The following is a 17,536-nucleotide window of genomic DNA, read 5'->3' as shown; positions in this document are numbered from 1 at the left end:
GTAGTAGGTTGTCTCAGTAATAATGTAGGTTATTCTGTCCCATATATAAAATGCCTATATTTCTACTGTTATTTCTTGACACAATTTTTTCTTCCTTCTTTTTTGAAAACAGAGACTTAGTACTATGGGGCAACCAAAGGGCTGCAGTGATTAATTTCTTTGGAAATTGAGATGGCATCATTGTATTTTTAGTGTTTTAAAAAAAAATTTACTTTGGTATTTTTATTAATATGACATTAATTATTTTTATTAATATGACATTTCATGACATTTTCAAATTTCTTCTTTTTTGGGGTATGTTCTGGTGTGTATTCTTTTGCCATAACCAAGAACTTTATTCTGCTCTTGTCAAAGCAGGCTTTTTATGCTCTCGCATTATTTCTACTGATTTTAAGTATTATAGTTTGTTAATGTTGATATTTAATAATATTAAGAATATTGTACGAAGATAAAAAGGCAAGAAAACCTCACAGACCATAGACATGTCTGCTTGAATCTATTAAAATAAGTCCAGAACCTAATTATGGTTCCTTTATAATGTTAGGAGAATTCCCAAGAATGTTCCCTGAATTAATAGGTTGGAAGGTTTAAAAGCCACTGGAGGAAATAGTTTCTTGTGTGTAATTAAACAGTAAAATTTGGGAGACAAGATGACGTTCAGGCCAAACATGTTAATGGCTCGGAAGAGGATTGTGAGTCTCCACAGACAGCAAGAACATTAGAGTTAACGAGATTAACATCCCTCAAAATTTAACTGAACGGACTGAATACATTGTTTTGACAAAACCTAATATAACAGAGTTACTGCATCTACAGTTGCAAAGTCAGTGAGGTACACTTTTATACCAAATGTGTGTGTGGGGGGGTGATTTAAGGATGTAGTCTGCAGGGACACATTTATTTCCTTTTTTACAAGTGAGGCTTACTGCTTAATCTTTTACATTTTTAAGTTTTGAAATCTCTTTCGTCTCACATGAGTGATAAAAGTGTACCATTAACTTACTTCTTCAAAGAAAGTGGAGACACTAAAGATTTTATTTAGACAGCAAGTAGGTGTCTAAGGGGCAACATGGAACTAAATTTCATCTTTGTTTATGTGAGTGGTTTACAGAACTTTACATGAATACTTAAGCACATTAGTAGACAAGACCAGGTATATCTGTATCTCTTGTTGACAGCACAAATTCTAGTAAAGAGGTCGGCAAAATAACTACTTTTGTTCTCATGACCATGGAGAGAGGGGATACTTCTTTGTAACTTATACGTAACTTACTGTTTATAACAAAACTTACCAAAGAAATTAGAGACATCCCGTTTCCTTCACAGTCTTGAAGAGACTTAATACCAGGCTTTCTAAAGTAGAATCAGCAAGCTATTCACTGCACTCAAATTGGGAACAGTCCTTGAATGTTTCTAAAGCTTCGTCTCTAAACCCAGAAAGATGAGAAATTGAAAATGATTCTGTAGTCAAATGATGACATGCAATGAATGAGCTGGTTCTACTCTCCTGAAGGGTCTGCTTATGCACTCTTTTCACTGAAATCTTTGCATAAGAAGAGGTATCTAGTTGTGGAAGCAGGGACCAGAATGTTCAATAATGCTTTAAGTGAATTTTATTCTCATTAAGTATAATCATATTGAAGTACTCAAATGTTCGGTTGTGACATTTTGCTAGCTAACGTGCCTGAAGTATTTCAGTGTTGATCTAGAAAAGTAAGTCTCATGCCTATGTAAATAGCCCATTGAGGAAATTCTGCTAGAAAAAGGAATACAGAACAGTATAGAATAGAGTTGAAACTTTAGCAGATGTTTATATAGGAATTATAAATTATATTGATTCTGAAGGGGCATTGAAACAATTGAACAACTGAAGATGTTATGGAGGTACGAAAGAAATACTACTACAATAATTAAAAAGTTCAAGACAATATTGCAAGAAACAAGTTAGCATTACAAATGTGGAAGTATGAAGAAAATGGGAAAACTCATTAAATTTATCTAGATAAATGTAAATGGGATGTTCTTCACAAACTCATTTTGAATCCATGAATTTCTTGCAAAGGATCCTCTAGCTAATATTGAAATGTACATTTAATTTTTTGAAAAAGAAATTAGCTAAGGAGTTGGTGAGACCACTTGGAGACAGCTTCAAAAGTTCAGCAGGTTCAAAGAACATTAGAAAAATTTCAGGGTAAAAGGTCCAAAAGAAATAGGAAAGGATATATTTGTAGGAAAGAGCTTTCTTTTTTGGGAAGTGAGGAGAATGGATTATACAAAGTGGTAAAGCTGGCATAGTGTGTTTTCAAGTGACATCTCTTATTGCAGCTCGTGGTTCTTAATCATGGATATGAGTGCCTGGTTAGTTGGAGTAGCTTCAAGCTACTATGTTTAAGACTTACAGTACTGAAAAAAGGTAAATTTTAATATGCAATTGCTTGGTCTTGTCACCTTATAAAACAGAGGAAAGTAATGAAACGTCTATAATAAATATTCTTGGTTTGTGGAGATACTTTGAAGAGTACTGGTATGGAGAAGATCATAGCAGTAAGTTGCTGAAGTCTCTGAATAAATGTAATTAATGTAGTGAGACTCTAGTAGTTAAGCATAATGTTGGATATGTCTTCAGGATAACTTGAGAGAGAACCAGCTACATGTTTGCTTGCAGTAATCCTCTGGGTGCTTGAAGAGTTTTGCCAAGGTGATTCCCATACTTGGGAGGTTGTATAGAGAAAGCAAGAAAGCAACTTCTAACCAAAAAGAAATCTTTGGAAGCATTTCAATCCAAAATGACAATTTGTCTCATGTATGTAAAATATAAGAAAGGTAGTAGTTTTATGAAATGTGTGCTTTATAATTATTGTGTTGCATTTATAAATATCCTATTAATAAATTGATTTGACTTGATCCAATGACTCTTATGTTTAAAGTGTTAAAGTCCAAATGAGGATTAGAAATTGCACATCAAATATACAAGAAAGCATTTGTAAATTCTTAATTATTTTTAGCAGTATGTAGATAACTACGCTTAGTGGGAGATGGCATAAAATATTAGAAATTTACTCTTTTAGATATTGAAGGGAACTGATCTGGTAAACTCGAGAGAGAAAGATCACATGATCTCTGTATTTTTTTTTTTTTATCTACTAGGACAGATTTTCATCCTAATCTTATTGGAGATGGCAGTGTCTGATCCCATCACACCAGAGCTCCTGCCAGACTTGATTATTTAGAAATAAAGCACTTCTGTGGGAGTACTATCTCTGTTGGCACTTGTCTTGAAAAGGTCAATATAGTTCTAATTTTTTTTCTTTTTTTTCCCCTGTATACTCTAAGAAAAATCATCAAGGCCTAAGCTGCTATAGTGCCAACTAAGTCTCAAATATTTTAAACCAGAAAAGAGAGTAAATGCTAGCAAGAAGATCAAATTAACAATATAAATCACTTTAGTGCTGTATTTGACCTGGCACAGTCTATCTAGCCATAAGCAAGAGAACTTGCAGTCATCCACCTGAGGATTAGGTGGAGCCCAGTATCCTCATACTTTCCTCCTCTGGAGGAGGGTTTATCAGCAGTAGTTCCAAACAGTACTCCTTGTAGAATCTTATTATTACAAAGCTATCAGACTGCCAACAATATATTTGAATAACTTCTGCTATAACACAGCACCAAGTAACCTGAATTACCTTTTAATGGAACTGCGTGCAAGTAGAAGTAAAGCCTGCTATGTGTTTTAAGTTTGGCTGCCTTGCAGTATCACCCAAACTGCCCCTGAAAGCAAAATAATTCAAAAGCGTTTGTCCATATAAAATGAGAAAAGAAAAAAAAGTTTCTTTCTGAAGATAGCAGGAATAAGTTTTGACCATTTGCAAGAAACAGCAACCAAGTGGTATCTTGCAACTTCAGTCCATCATCTTCGCATGGAGGGAATGGATGGTATATTTAGTGTTGCACTGGTAGTAACTATATTAGTTGTTTCTGTTCTCTGCAAATAGAATATCTGCTCTTATCCTTTTTAGATATTTGTATCAAATCATATTTGTCATGTAGAGAATGATGCATAAGAATCAGTCATTGACTATACTTCTGTTGTGCATTGAGCTTGGCTGGCTGCCAGATGGCCATCCAACTACTCTTTGACAAAATAGAAAAGTTTGTATGTTGAATTAAAACAGGGAGATCACTTACCAATTACTGTCACGGCTAAAAAGACCCAATTTAGCGAAAATTAATTGAACGTACTTAATTTATTTTTTCTAATGTCTTATCATGGATAGGAGAAACCTTCAGTTGTTCAGACTGTTAAATGTATTTGAAGAAGTAGAATGTGAGTAACTCCTAAAACCTGACTTTCATCTCCAGATAAAATGTGTGGCAAACAAAAAATGGAAAACCCAAAGAGGACATTATCATGCCAGTGGTTAAAATAGTCTGACAATAGCATTTGTTTTGTAGTTTGATTCTTTTTGAAGCTAAAAACTGTGGTATCTTTTTCCCTTTAGTCTGCTTCTTTGACAATTTCCTAGGATGAAATCTCCCATGAATTAATTGTTAATTATGAATTATTGAATGACTGTGACATGAGTGCCCTAATCTATGTCAGAATCATCAGTAAATCAGATCATTCTTCTGATAGGACTGTAGGAAAGAGGCAGTCTATCAGGAGATGTTGTAAATAGTATTAGAAAAACTTCTGTTACCAGATAGGGTACTTTGATTTTTTTTTCAGCTAGGAAATAGTTGTCAGATAGTGAAAGGATATTATTGAAGAGTTTGTTACAGCACGTATAAGCATCTACCTAAGCAGAGTATTATGATGCCTTAAGTTTAATTTATTTTAAATTTATTTTTTTCTTTATGACAGAGTTGCAGTATATGCTATTATTAGGTGACTGTTTCTCACCTTCTACACACAGACTATTGTTTCCTGTCAGCTCCAAAACAGATTGAGTGAAGTGCTTGGACAGAGTAGTTCTTTTAGTTCACCTTTACCTTTTTCTTTCAAACACCTAATTCCTTTCTTTTTTTTTTTTTCCGGTTAATCGCTGATTTCTACACAAAATGCAATATCAGTCTGCAGTGATTTCATGTTTGATGAAAATATGACAGTATATTCAGGCTAACAAAAGCACTGTGCTCCCATATCTCAGCACTGGTAGAGAAAGCCTTTGAAGGCTTTATGTCTTAGAAGCAATGAGTATTCCCTTATTGATATCTACTAGAGAATGTTTTCACAGTGTGAATAACTAAAATTTTAGAGGAGATGGATATTATTTTCATGTATTGAGACACTAAAAAAAGTCTGATCAGTTTCATAAGTCCTAAACCATAAACACCAATGGAATAGAAAAGCAGGTTTGGAACTTAAAATGCAAGTTAAAAAAGGTCATCACAGTGCCCTTGCTCAGTCTACTAATTTTGTTTATTTAATGGAAAATACTCATTTTAAGAGCTTAAATATGTTTGTCCCTATACTAGCAAGGATCCTGCACTAATTAATTTGCTAGCATTTGTATCACACGAGAGGTATAAAACTCTATACATCTGCTACAAACCTATTTTCATGGGGTTTTACCTCCTTTTTAGTTTTGCACTAAGTGCTTTTGATGAATTTCTAATCTAACATTGCAAGCATTTATATCTGACTAAAGGTAACACTATGTTTGAGTGTAATAAAATCTTCATTACAACACTGCTTTTATTGTAGCCTTTTTTTATTGTGAGCACAGAAAAATAATTTGCTTGCAAGAAATGTTTCACAAACCTTCTTTGGCAAACCTTCAAAGTCACTGTTGATGAAAATTATTAGCATTTAAATTTCCATAAGCACTAGTTTTCATCCTCTAAAAAATCTACCATTTAGTTTTTCACTGAATGGCATGTTTCAGAGAAAATTCATTTCAAGGACAATTCATTTGTGAAAAACAAACAAAAAAAAATCAAGAAGATTATATGTTAATGGAGCAGTGATGTCCAATTAGGCAGCTGTTAGACAGTACTTGGGTAGACACTGGTATGCCATGCAGACTTTAGCAGTGTATTTGGCAGAGTCTTGGGTTCTGTTTACAATTGATCTGGTTCAGCTGGAACAATATTTTAGTTTATTCATATGCAAAAAGTGGTTAGACATTTTCTTTCCTTACTCATTAAGATTATATACTCTTCTTTACCAACTAACTTCATGTAAATATGACCTGGCCTTATCTAATGCATAATTTATTTCTGTAAGTAAAGTAGGGTCATATTTAAAAAACAGTAAGTTGAGTACTTCATGTGAACGATTGTGAAACAAACTTCCATTGTGGGCTGCTGTTTTCCTCTGTGTGATCTCAACGTGATGAATTTCTCATACATTTTCTTCATTCTAAATAGATTTTTCTAGTCTCTAAATGTCTTGCCTTGGTAGTTTCCTAATAGATGTTTTTAACAGGGCTCTTTCAATATGTTTTATGAAACAAGCATCCCCATGAAGGACATGCATATTGTGAAAGTCTTGTAGATGGGGTCCTCCCCCATTAAGAGCAGTCAGGTTCTGAAGGTTATGTAATAATTGAGAGAATTTAATTGATCTGAAATTGTAGGATTTTTTGGGGAGGTTAAATCAGAGCTTTAACAAAATTTTCTTTTTTACATAGGGTATAATTCTGAAAACTTACCTAGTAGGGCAGGATGTGTTTGCAGTCTTGTTATTGCCTGGCACAATAGTTAAATATTTACAGTGAAATGGTAGTTGTGTTTTCAGATAGATTCTTCTTGTGCATCAGTTTGTTGCTTTCAATGTCATTTAAATTTAAGAGAATTAAAGCACTGGACAGCATATCCTGTAGCTTTTAACAACTTTGTATTTCTGTTTTATGGCTTTGCTGCCCCACTTTTCCTATTTTTACAAGTTAGTGGGGCTCTACTTTTCTTTTTAACTCAACGAGGTAGTTCTTCTACAGCCTCACTCACCTCTATCATCACCTGAGTAATGAAACTTAGAAATTTTATCTGCTCTATTACTCAGCTTAACAGTTGTAAAGACTAAATGTTTCCTGCTGTGCAGTCTGACTTGTCCTTTGATATAGAAATGCCTTTTTCCAAAATGGTAAATGCATATGTATAGCTGGCAAGGGTAACAAGCTAGAAAGAAACTGCTTAGGGTGACTGCTTATCTTTGCAGTTCTTAGACTATGCGGTGTAATGCCTTGTGGCATTTAAAATTTGACTGCAATGTAATTGATATCTGTGAAGCAGAATTTTGGGGTTTGTTGCTGGCGTTTCAGTGTAAGATCTTGAGAAGTATTGGGTCATCTGTTCAAAAAAGTGGGAAGATAGAAAAAGCAAGTCAGTGCTCAGCAAGATTGATTGAATGAAAACTACTGCCAAAGCTGACAAAATAGAAGGTAGATATGGAGCTGGATTGCATGAAGAGAAGACTGGGATCCAAGGCACAGTTGCATATTGCAGGAAAAATCTTGGTAGGTAATGCTGGTGTGAAAAGAAACCAACGTGGATAGATGTAGCTAAAACCAAACCAGGCCAGATCATCTTAGCTGCAAAAAGCCAAAAGAGAAAGTTTATTTTCAGTACTAATCTGGTAGTATGAATTGCTCTTTTATTGCTCTGTAGAAGAGAAACAGTAGTGATAAATGGAGGACTGTACTTGGTCAAACCTGAAAAAGGGGATGATAGAATCCATTTGCTGCTACCAGTTGACTCTCAGAATGCACCTCTTAGTCTTCCATATTCAGCAGAATAATGGGAGAGATAGTGAGCAAGTGGGATAATGGCCAGATAAGCTGAGCTGTGCAGGTGCATTCTTTATAATAAATAAAAAGAATTTCAACCACTTGAACACAAATAGGTTTTTGAGAACAGGATACTCATATGCACTGGAAGTAAACAGTTCTGATCTTCAGGTTACTGTTGCTGAGAACCTGGGAGTACAGACCAAAACTCAAAGTATGAAGCATATTTATGACTAAATAAAAGCCTTCCTGAAAGTACAGTGGCAAAAATAAGTCAGTATGAAAAGAGTCAGAGAAATTAAGCACAAAGCATTTCTTGTGTCAAGGAGCTAATGTCCCTCTGATTTGTCAAGAAAATAACATCATTCATTTTGCTAGAACTCATGCCTACCTTTAGGGTGAAATGGAAATTATATTACGCTTAATTTCCTTAAAAATAATAACAAAAAATTGCTTAATTCATACCACTCTTGGTGTTTGTTCTGGACTGTCTATACAGCTCTTGATACTTAGGAGACTCCAGTCTCTGAAGCTAAGGCTTATTCTTTGATCAGCAGTTGGATTTCTTTGTTTACTCAGGAAAATATTTCAGTCTTTGGGGGGGAAGTTATATAGATTTAATCAAATTATGATTCTGCTGCAAGAACCACATTTACAGATAATGATATTCAAGTCTAATAGAATAAATACTTTGTTACTGTTTACTAGTAGAACTACTAAATCATTTTTATGCATATGAGATTAGACTAATTCCTCAAAAGTCAGCAAGGTCTAGTGACTAGGTAGTCAACTATTATGCATATGTGAATGTAACAGGAAGAGAGGGATAAAATCTTATTCTACAGCACTTAGAGATGTTAATTAATCAATATAGAAAAGATTCAAACTGGTTCAAAGCAGACTTATTTTTTGCTTTTTGTCTTTATCCAACATTTAAAAATTTGTGGCTAATACAAAGATGTGTGACCAGATAGTAAAGAAATACTATTATTACTGCTCTTGTATGATAAATTATATTTTTCTCCATAAAAGATGTGTGAAATAACCAAATCTGCATACTAAACTGATTATGCAGAATCCCTATTATAGAATCTACATCATCTTCAGTCTCACAGAACTATAGCACAGACTTGGAAGAGCAGGAAATCAAGCAGCTTTAATTATAGAAGTTTTGCTTGCATGAATTGCTGAAGGAATGAGATGATTTCTGGACAGAGGTTTAAATGCATGCTAATAAGAAAGTCTTTTAATATTTAGCCTAAAACTATATTCACAGTATTTGTCTGATATGCCACCTTTGGCACCTTGTTAGACTATCAAATGCCTATTTTTCATGCAGAAATACCTATCCTTTTTAACATAAGATAATTTGCAGTGAAGTTACACTCAGTTTGTAGTGTGATGTGGTATTAATGTGTTCTCTAGCCAATAAAAACAGGAATTGACTTGCAATTCCATTGTTGCTGTCGTTTAGTTTCTGATACAACAGCGTTTCAGTGAGAATGAATGTGCAGTTCTCTCCCACTTGCTTTTTAATAAAATATTCTGAAATGCTGAATATTCTCAAAGCTTGCTTGCAATGGATGCTTTCCCAGTTTCAGTCTCTTTGTCTGTTTACATTTGGCTGATCACTTCATTCCTTAATGTACCACAAGAGTGTCTCATAGTACAGTAAATGATCTGTGTTACTGAATAGGTATTACAGATTTGGTGAAAGAGGAGAGAAAACTCTAAGAAATACAAACGTTGGACGTAACGTCAATTGTACATCTGTAGTAATGCTGAAGAAATATGATTCTGTAATTGGAGGATGCATAGGTATGCTTTCAATTAGAAGACTCTTTTGCACTTTTTTGGAAAAGTGAAGTCAGTGTTATTTCCTGCAAGATTTGTTTCCGGTGAAATTAGCAAGTGGCATCTTGTAACCCAGAACTAAATTGCTTCATTGATTCCTGTTTGTGTCATTTTTAGTATTTGTCTTCTGTATTAGGAAGAGCTTTTAGCAGAATAATTTAAAGAAAATGGTAGCATTTTCTTTGCTATTTATATAGAATAGTACTCTGAATATTAAATTTTTGAGTATATTTAAATATTGCTAAGTACTTAGGCTATGAATTAATGGAAAAAATTCTTTTGTGGGTTATAAATCATGTACCTAAATTACAAAAATTTCCTTCACTCTTTATATTTTTCCTTGTAGTAGTGATTAAAAGCTTTTAATGTACAAATTGTGAAATACTGTGCTAAGATTAGAACACTGATATGTTCTTGGAAAATTGTGCTGCATATTACCATGTAGTCTTCAGTTACACTCTCCAGTTCTGAGGAAAAGTTAAGGTAATTTACACATGTTTGGTGTGCATCCTGTTTAACGCCTTGTTGAAATTGGACCTTTTTTGTCTCTAAATAATGTATATATTATAACTAAACAAATGGGCTTTATTTCTGATTTGAAATAAATCCTGATATCCTAGTTTCACAGTTGAGGACTACATGCCTCTTTACATTTTATTTTACTACACATCTCATGCCACTGAATACAAGTAAATAACATGTGCCTTTTCGTAGAGTTTATAGGGCTCTAACTTAAGTGCACTCATGAAAAATATGCTTTAAAATATGAGGAAACTTATGCAGAGGGAAAATACAGAATATAGGCAAACATGAAAAGCAGTGAAGTTTCTTGAAAGGATTTTTACCAGATGGTTTTGTCGTGCTGAATACAAATGAAGATAAGCAGTAGCTGGGAAAGTCACATGAATATAGTATCTAGTATAGATTATAAATTTTTTTTAATGTAGATTTCTGGGAAGTGATAGGAGAAGGCAGGGACTATTTGCACAAAACCAGCCTGGGATGTATGACAGCACTGCTAGGTTAAATTTCCTTTGAGTATGATATACATGCTTTTTGTTTCAACAACTTAGTTCTGGCACTGCAGTATAGGAGACTTGCAATAATCAAGCATGTTTTACTGGTTTTAGTATATCAATGATATTTCACAGTGATTTATTTGGAGAAAAAAGAAACTGCTTGCATCTTTCAAGAAACTGGATAGGTGCATTACTATCAGAAGCAGCACTGATAACACTCTATATCACTCTTCCCTTTTTTTGTTTCATTCTTTTTAAAATCTAGAAAGAACAGATGTTGTTTACTGTAATTAACCATGTCAACCTAAAAACCTCCCCCTGTTTTACATTCAGATATACATTGATAAGTATATTGATATAAATTAATCATGATAGTTATAATGGCTTGTTTCCCTTATAGTTTGCTATAGAAAAATGTTGGTTTGTGGTATTTAATAAGTCTTTACAATAAGGAGCTACGGCTCTTATTTACTGAGCATTGCATGTGAGATTCCTTGTATCCCTAAGGAAAGAAAACAATCTGGTATCTGAATAATCCGGTGTCTAGAGGTATGTGATGCAATTTCCTTGTACTATAGACACCTTCATGAGTATGTTATGTATAAAGCCATTTTACCTGTTATAGTTTCTGATAAATGGACTTGTTTGGCTTTGTTAGTGTTCTTCTCTTTCAAGGCTTTCGTCAAGAGAAACAGAACTTTAATTGACAGTGTATAAGGTCATAAAATTAAAAAAATGATCATTGACTCATTTTGTATGTTTTTCTCAGTAATTTTTATTAGATTTTTTTCTGTATTAGACCTATCTGTCCAAAATCAATAGTTAAATTGGGCACTCTTCTGAACAGCCTTGAATAATTGGCTTATTACAGTGTATATTAAAGCATATAATCTAAATGAAGGTATGCTCCATTTACCTTTACTTGCAGTCTCATCATGGCTTGAGACTATGAGAGTTAAGTGTTTAGTATGATGAGTACACAGATTCTTAACAGTATAACTTACGAACTTAGACAGAACACTGTAATAATGTGATCTTTTGCTTGACACACAATGCATTGAAGCTTCTAAGGCCTCATTTACTATTCCTAGTGTCTTACTTCAACCACTGTTAATGTACTGGGCAACCTTTAAATGTGTCTAAAGAGATCTTACAATTAGATGTAAACTGTAGAGTGCTAAGTAGAAACTTCCTAAACTAGAATATATTAATGCATGCAATTGTATCCAGCTTCAGTGTATGAGATCAGTCAGATCTGTTGGCCTATAGAAGATTTGTAGTAATAACTTCCGTTTCTGAGAAAAAACAAACAACCCCCTCCCAAATGACCTGCCTCTCCTTGCTCTCTGGAACACTTAATCTCTTTCACTAGTTAATTTTCTAATGATTTTTAAAGATGTACTTTGGAAGTAAGTTGAAATTTTTTATCAGACATTTTGGCAAAAATTAATACAGAAATACTTAATATTAATTTCTGATGTTTATGAGCTTAAGCCAGCATTAATTGTATGAACCAGCATCTAATTTTAAAACAAACAAACAAAAAAGCCACTATAGAAATACAGCCAACAGCTAAAATGTGAATTTCCTTCCATTCTTGCCTTACATTTGTCGGGTTAAACCAAAACAAAACAGTGTGTTTGCCATCCATCTGTCGTGTGTGTATCAAATGCTGTATTGTAGAGACTGCAAAAGACTTCATGTGCAGATGCATCAGGCATTGTTAAAAGGGAAATGGGTGGGATTTAGGATGAATAAACACTGATTGCCATATGGAGAGAACTTTATGATAATAGCATGGTGGTTGGTTGCTTCAAGTGCATTTATGATTTTACCAGTTACTCTCTTGCTGATATCTCTCAGCATCATATTGCTTTTGAAAGAGTGTTATTTATGCTGTTAAACTCCAGGATGCTGTTCCAGGTAACCGATGGTGTATGAGTAGAGCACAGTATGAAAGCCTGTATAAACAACTGTTAGGGGGAGAGATTGCTTGTCAGTAATTGGAGTCAATTGAGGCATGTTATTTATGTGTATGTATGTAAGTTTTTCTATTTTGAATATACAAGGATGAATGTAAAGCTCATGCACCCCATTTGTATGGAAACATCTCTTCCTTTCGGGAAGAACATGTAGAAAGGAACATGGTGACAGTGTATGCCTTGAGAAATGGCAGTGGCTCAACTACTATGGTATACTTGTGCCCTTACACTAGCAATTATAATTGCTCTATTTCTCAGTGCTGCCTTTGTAAGCTAGATGCTACAAAAAACAACTGATAAATTACTGATTTTAAACTGTACCTGAAATCTTTCCTGCCTCCTGAAGGCTGCTTGCTACTAGTTGTTTTATGCAGAAAACTAGGTCTTGTGCTACCTTTCTTTATTTTTGTCTGTTTTTGATGATGCTTGTCCAGCATTCTGTTTGGAATAGACATAGTGGTCTCAACTATCATTATGTGTGGTCTTTACTAAGGCAGTGGAAAATTTTAATTTAAGTCAGGCTTTTTAATTGAAAAAATATTTTTTTCCTTAGACAACTCTCTTCTGTTACTGCAGTCCCATGTTTCAACTTATTCCAAAGTGAAGAATTTGGGCAGGATATTGGTTTTGAATGGACCTTCAATGCAATTTTTTTTCTGCATCTGAAGTCAGAGTTGCTACTGAAAATCTGCTTTCCTTTTTACAGATTTTTTTTCATCACTAATTTTTTTTATCCTAGTAGAAAGAGTTAGTAGTTTCTGGTGTAGTAATTTCAGATATCTCTCTGAAAAAAACAATTTTTATCATTTTATCATGAAGGCAGCCTTTTAACTGTGAATGATTTTTAAGAAATAATGTTTCTCCAGATATGGAGATTTTTCTGTTCCTGAAATGGAACACTTTAATTTCAACAACTTCTTCACAAACTAGAGATAAATGTAGAGGAAGTTATCCTCGGAATTCCAAAAGGTTGAGTTTTGGGGCAGGAAAAGCAACAGAGAATGCATCACTGAAGTGAATTTTGTAGANGTTCGTTAAGAGAGTTGGACATTTGAAAGATTTTTTTTAACATTATTTTGTAAGTAATCTTGTTAGGTTTTGTGGTTTATTTACGTTATAATAACAATAATGTGTAATAGGTAGATATATAGTATTCTGTTGCAGAAAGGCAGATATATGTTGGATTTTTTCAGTGATACATCCTTTTTCAATTATAGCAAATCATACTTGGAATTTTGGGGAAGACTGGAAGATTAGGGGATAGCTGTTTTCTTCACCCCAGAGAAAGAACAATATTAAGAAAACTAAGAGCTCTATTTTCCTGTAGCTTGTTATGAAATGCAACTATACAACTATATATGTGGTTGTTTTCCTTTGTGGTTTGTTTTAACATTGTGTACTTGATCTGAATTATGTTGTTATATTCCTAAATATGACACTGATCTTCTTGCAGAGGAGTTTGGTAAAGTTATCAGATAGTTTTGTAAAGGTGGTTTGTGATTTGGGAGTTGTATAAATAATTCCTGTTATTTTATTTATTTTATTAGTGTTAAACTTATTGAATGACAAGCTAAGCTTCAATTTACATCACGTGACAATTTGATTAATACTTCATCTCTTATTGAGCTGTGAGCTCACATATTTCAGTATTTGTCATGTGTTCTGGAGAAATTTCTGTCTTAGAAAATACAATACACCTGGGTCATTAAAGCCTAAAATATGTTAGGATTTTTGTAGTTGCTAATGAAATGTCTTGAAAGCTGCTGGACAGGACAGATGACTTTTAAAACTAATTGTAATTCACTGAGGCACCCTATAATCTATAAGAAAGTTCACCTCTACACTGTTCCTGTCCAGTTGTTGTCTCAAACAATTATCAGCAAGTTATTGCTCTGGTATGAGCCACGACATGCTTGAAAGTGAGATGAAAAAAATTAATGAGGGTGCATGAATGCTAGTTAAGTAGATACAGTTATGCTCTCCACATTCTCCACTATGACTGTTGAGATTGAGGCAATGTACTCTGAGACCACACAAACAAATATACTGATTGACAACTCTTGATTTAGCAGGGAAAAATGTTGGCTAAAGCCACATTTTGTTTCCGTGTAATGCTTGAGCCACTTGTGCACATAAGGACCTTGAATTTAACTTATACAGTGTAGCATTACTGGTTTTTTCTTTATTCAATTATATAAATCCATTTCATTGCTTTTATTATAGTAAATAGTATATAGTTTTTAGTGATGATTGCAAGGGAATCGTGCATCATTTACTGGTTATAGCAAGGGAATACTGAGGGGATTTATATTTATTTTTGCTGGGAAAAAAAGGCTTAGCACCTTTTCTGTAAGTTAATTTCAAAAATGACAAAGGACTTTGTTTTGTAGATTCATTAGTTCATTATCAATGATATGCAGAAACACTGAACAGTTTTTCTACAAAATTATAATCAATGATAAGAGGTAGATGAAAAAAAATGGGACCAACGCGTGTATCATATTCAGCATATAAAAGTAAATTATGCTAGACTGTTGATAAAATTTTATTTCTTTTGAGAAGATGACAGTTTTTCTAAGCAAAATAAATATGATAGACTTAACCTCTGGACCACAGTAGGATTGCCACTATGCCAGTATTAATGAAAAGTGGGATTAGCTGCAGACTCATAAAACAGGTAAATTGAGGAGGATGTGAGGAATGTTGAAAAAGGATATACTGGACTATGAGGCTATTAGTAGAGTTTCTGAAGGATCAGTTTTGGGAATAATTATTTATTAAATAGTCTCAATGATTTGTTGCATATGTTAAGAAAAGGCCTAACTTTATGATGGCAGGGTTTGGATGCATTCTCAAGTTGAAAGAGGGTAGGATGTTACAAAAGCTGGATGAGTAGAAGAAAGACAAATTTGTGAACAAAGCCACATACTTAAGTATGATTGGGAAATTTTGCTGTTACTTTTAAGTCCCATTAATTCTGAAGGAACTTGTTCTAGTTAAGTGCATTTCAAGTCATGTCAGAATATTTATACTACATATATGATATACAAAATCAGAACCATAGGATTTCTTTCATACAAACCTTTAACTGTAACTTTTGTTTGTATTTAAACAGAAATTTTGGCACATAACAGAGAAATTTTAATATGTTCAATCCTTTGTTCACATTGCTAAATGCTACTGTATTTGCCTCACTGGTATTTAACAGCATGCTACTTGGTCCCCAGGCTGTGTCTAATCATGGCAGGGGCAATGCAGAGAGAAGGATAGGAAGAACAACTGTTGCCTTTATGGTAAAGTTTTGTAGCAGTCACTAAAGTTTCTTACTAACTTTGTGTAGCCTTGCTAACATTCATCTGCTAATAGTTGATGATGGAGATCTACAGTAGCTGACTGAGTACTTACAAGATGGCAGAGTATTGGTGGTGTTTGAGAATGAAGAGTGTAGGTGTACCTATGTCAGAAGAAAGCAAAGAAACCTGGTGATTAATCATCTGAGAAAAAAGCAGTGTGAAATAAGCTAACACTTATCCAGTCCAATCAGATGCATTTGGTATTGTCTAAGAGTATGGCATAGAACTTGCCTTCCGTTATAGTCAGGGAAGCAGAACCTAAAAAACTGCAGGTGCTTATGCCTGAAATTCAACAGTACAAAGAAAAACTTTAGGTTTGTGCTAGAATCTCTGATTTTTATTTCAGTTTATGTACATATATGTGTTTTTATATATGTATGTATCAACTGTTTACTGAAAAAATAAATAAAGGCAAGGAAGAAGAGCAGAACAAATCCTTGATTTCACAGAGTTGTTTCCAGTAGGGAAGCATTGTTGTTAATGTGTTTACAAGCTACGCTTTGTATTGTGACTTTCGGTTCTACTGTCCCAGACTCAAGACAGATTAAATCACAGATGCATAGAAGCTGCTGGTATAGCCAGGTGTAGAGAATAAATGGATTAGAAATCTTTAATTAAAAAAGCAAAGATCGTGTTGCAGGGCTGAGCTGTTTTCTTATTCTCTAAGAAGAGTGTTAGAAAGGGTAACGAATTATTTCAACCACGAGAAATAAGTAAAAGCTAGTTGCGAATAAATTTAAACTGCAGATTGGTTCTGGACAACTAGATCAGAGAGGTTCAGGCACACTTACCTTGTGAATGAATCTTTAAGAGAAAAACCTCAATATTTTGAAGGTAGACTTACAAAAATAAGAAAATTTGTATGTTGTGCTTTGCTATAGCAGTGACCTGGACTTTGGACCATGAGTTCCTATTTTACATTTATTAGATAACAAAGTGGTTAGCATTATTGTTGCAAGAATTTACAAGTGAGGGATAGATTTGAATTCCTTTGGTTTCTCTCCCCCGTCCCCATACATCACATAAGGTAAATGTTTATGAGCAGCAGGTTTATCCAGGAGTGTGTGAGGCAGAGGTTGGGCCGCAGATTGCAGGATGAGAAATCCCCAGTGATTTGTCTGATTTTTGGCTTGCCTCCCAGATTTCCCCGCTCCTCAAGGATTGTAGCAAGGAGTAAGCAGTCTTGCACTGAAGGTTCAAACCCCAGCATTTGACTTGCAAGGCCACTGCTACCTTCAGGTTGCCGTTCAGCATAATGTCATCATCCTGGAGATCTGGAGATACTTGCACTGCCTGGTTGTATACCAGTATCTGATGTCTTAGGTTGGTAGAAGTGACCCATCCTGATCTCCAGGCATACTTCAGGTGCTTTGAGGTATTTCAGGGGCTGATATGGGAGTGCTATTATTCTCTCTGATGTCCTTGGTCTCCTGCAGCCTGGGTAACTTTGCAGTCCACTGCTGACCTTGGCTTCCTCATTCAGTTTCAATCAGGATACACCAACTCCTTCCTAGTAATCCCAGTTTGCTATTCTCTCCCATCCTTCTAATTTAATGTGATAGCCAATTTTGTGAATTTGTTCTATGCCATATTTCAGTGGC

At 34.3% G+C, this 17,536-nt stretch overlaps 1 protein-coding gene across 4 annotated transcripts in view; it reads left to right on the top strand.

The window, feature by feature from the left end:
* DIAPH3 (diaphanous related formin 3) overlaps positions 1-17,536 on the top strand; it is a 210,095-nt gene that overhangs the window by 57,518 nt on the left and 135,041 nt on the right. The gene's annotated exons all lie outside the window — the stretch shown is intronic.

The sequence above is a fragment of the Lepidothrix coronata genome, unplaced genomic scaffold (genome assembly GCF_001604755.1).
Source record: "Lepidothrix coronata isolate B3197 unplaced genomic scaffold, Lepidothrix_coronata-1.0 Scaffold50, whole genome shotgun sequence".
Lineage (NCBI taxonomy): Eukaryota > Metazoa > Chordata > Aves > Passeriformes > Pipridae > Lepidothrix > Lepidothrix coronata.
Note: the sequence above shows the minus strand (reverse complement) of the source record. Positions and strands in the feature narration are given on the sequence as shown.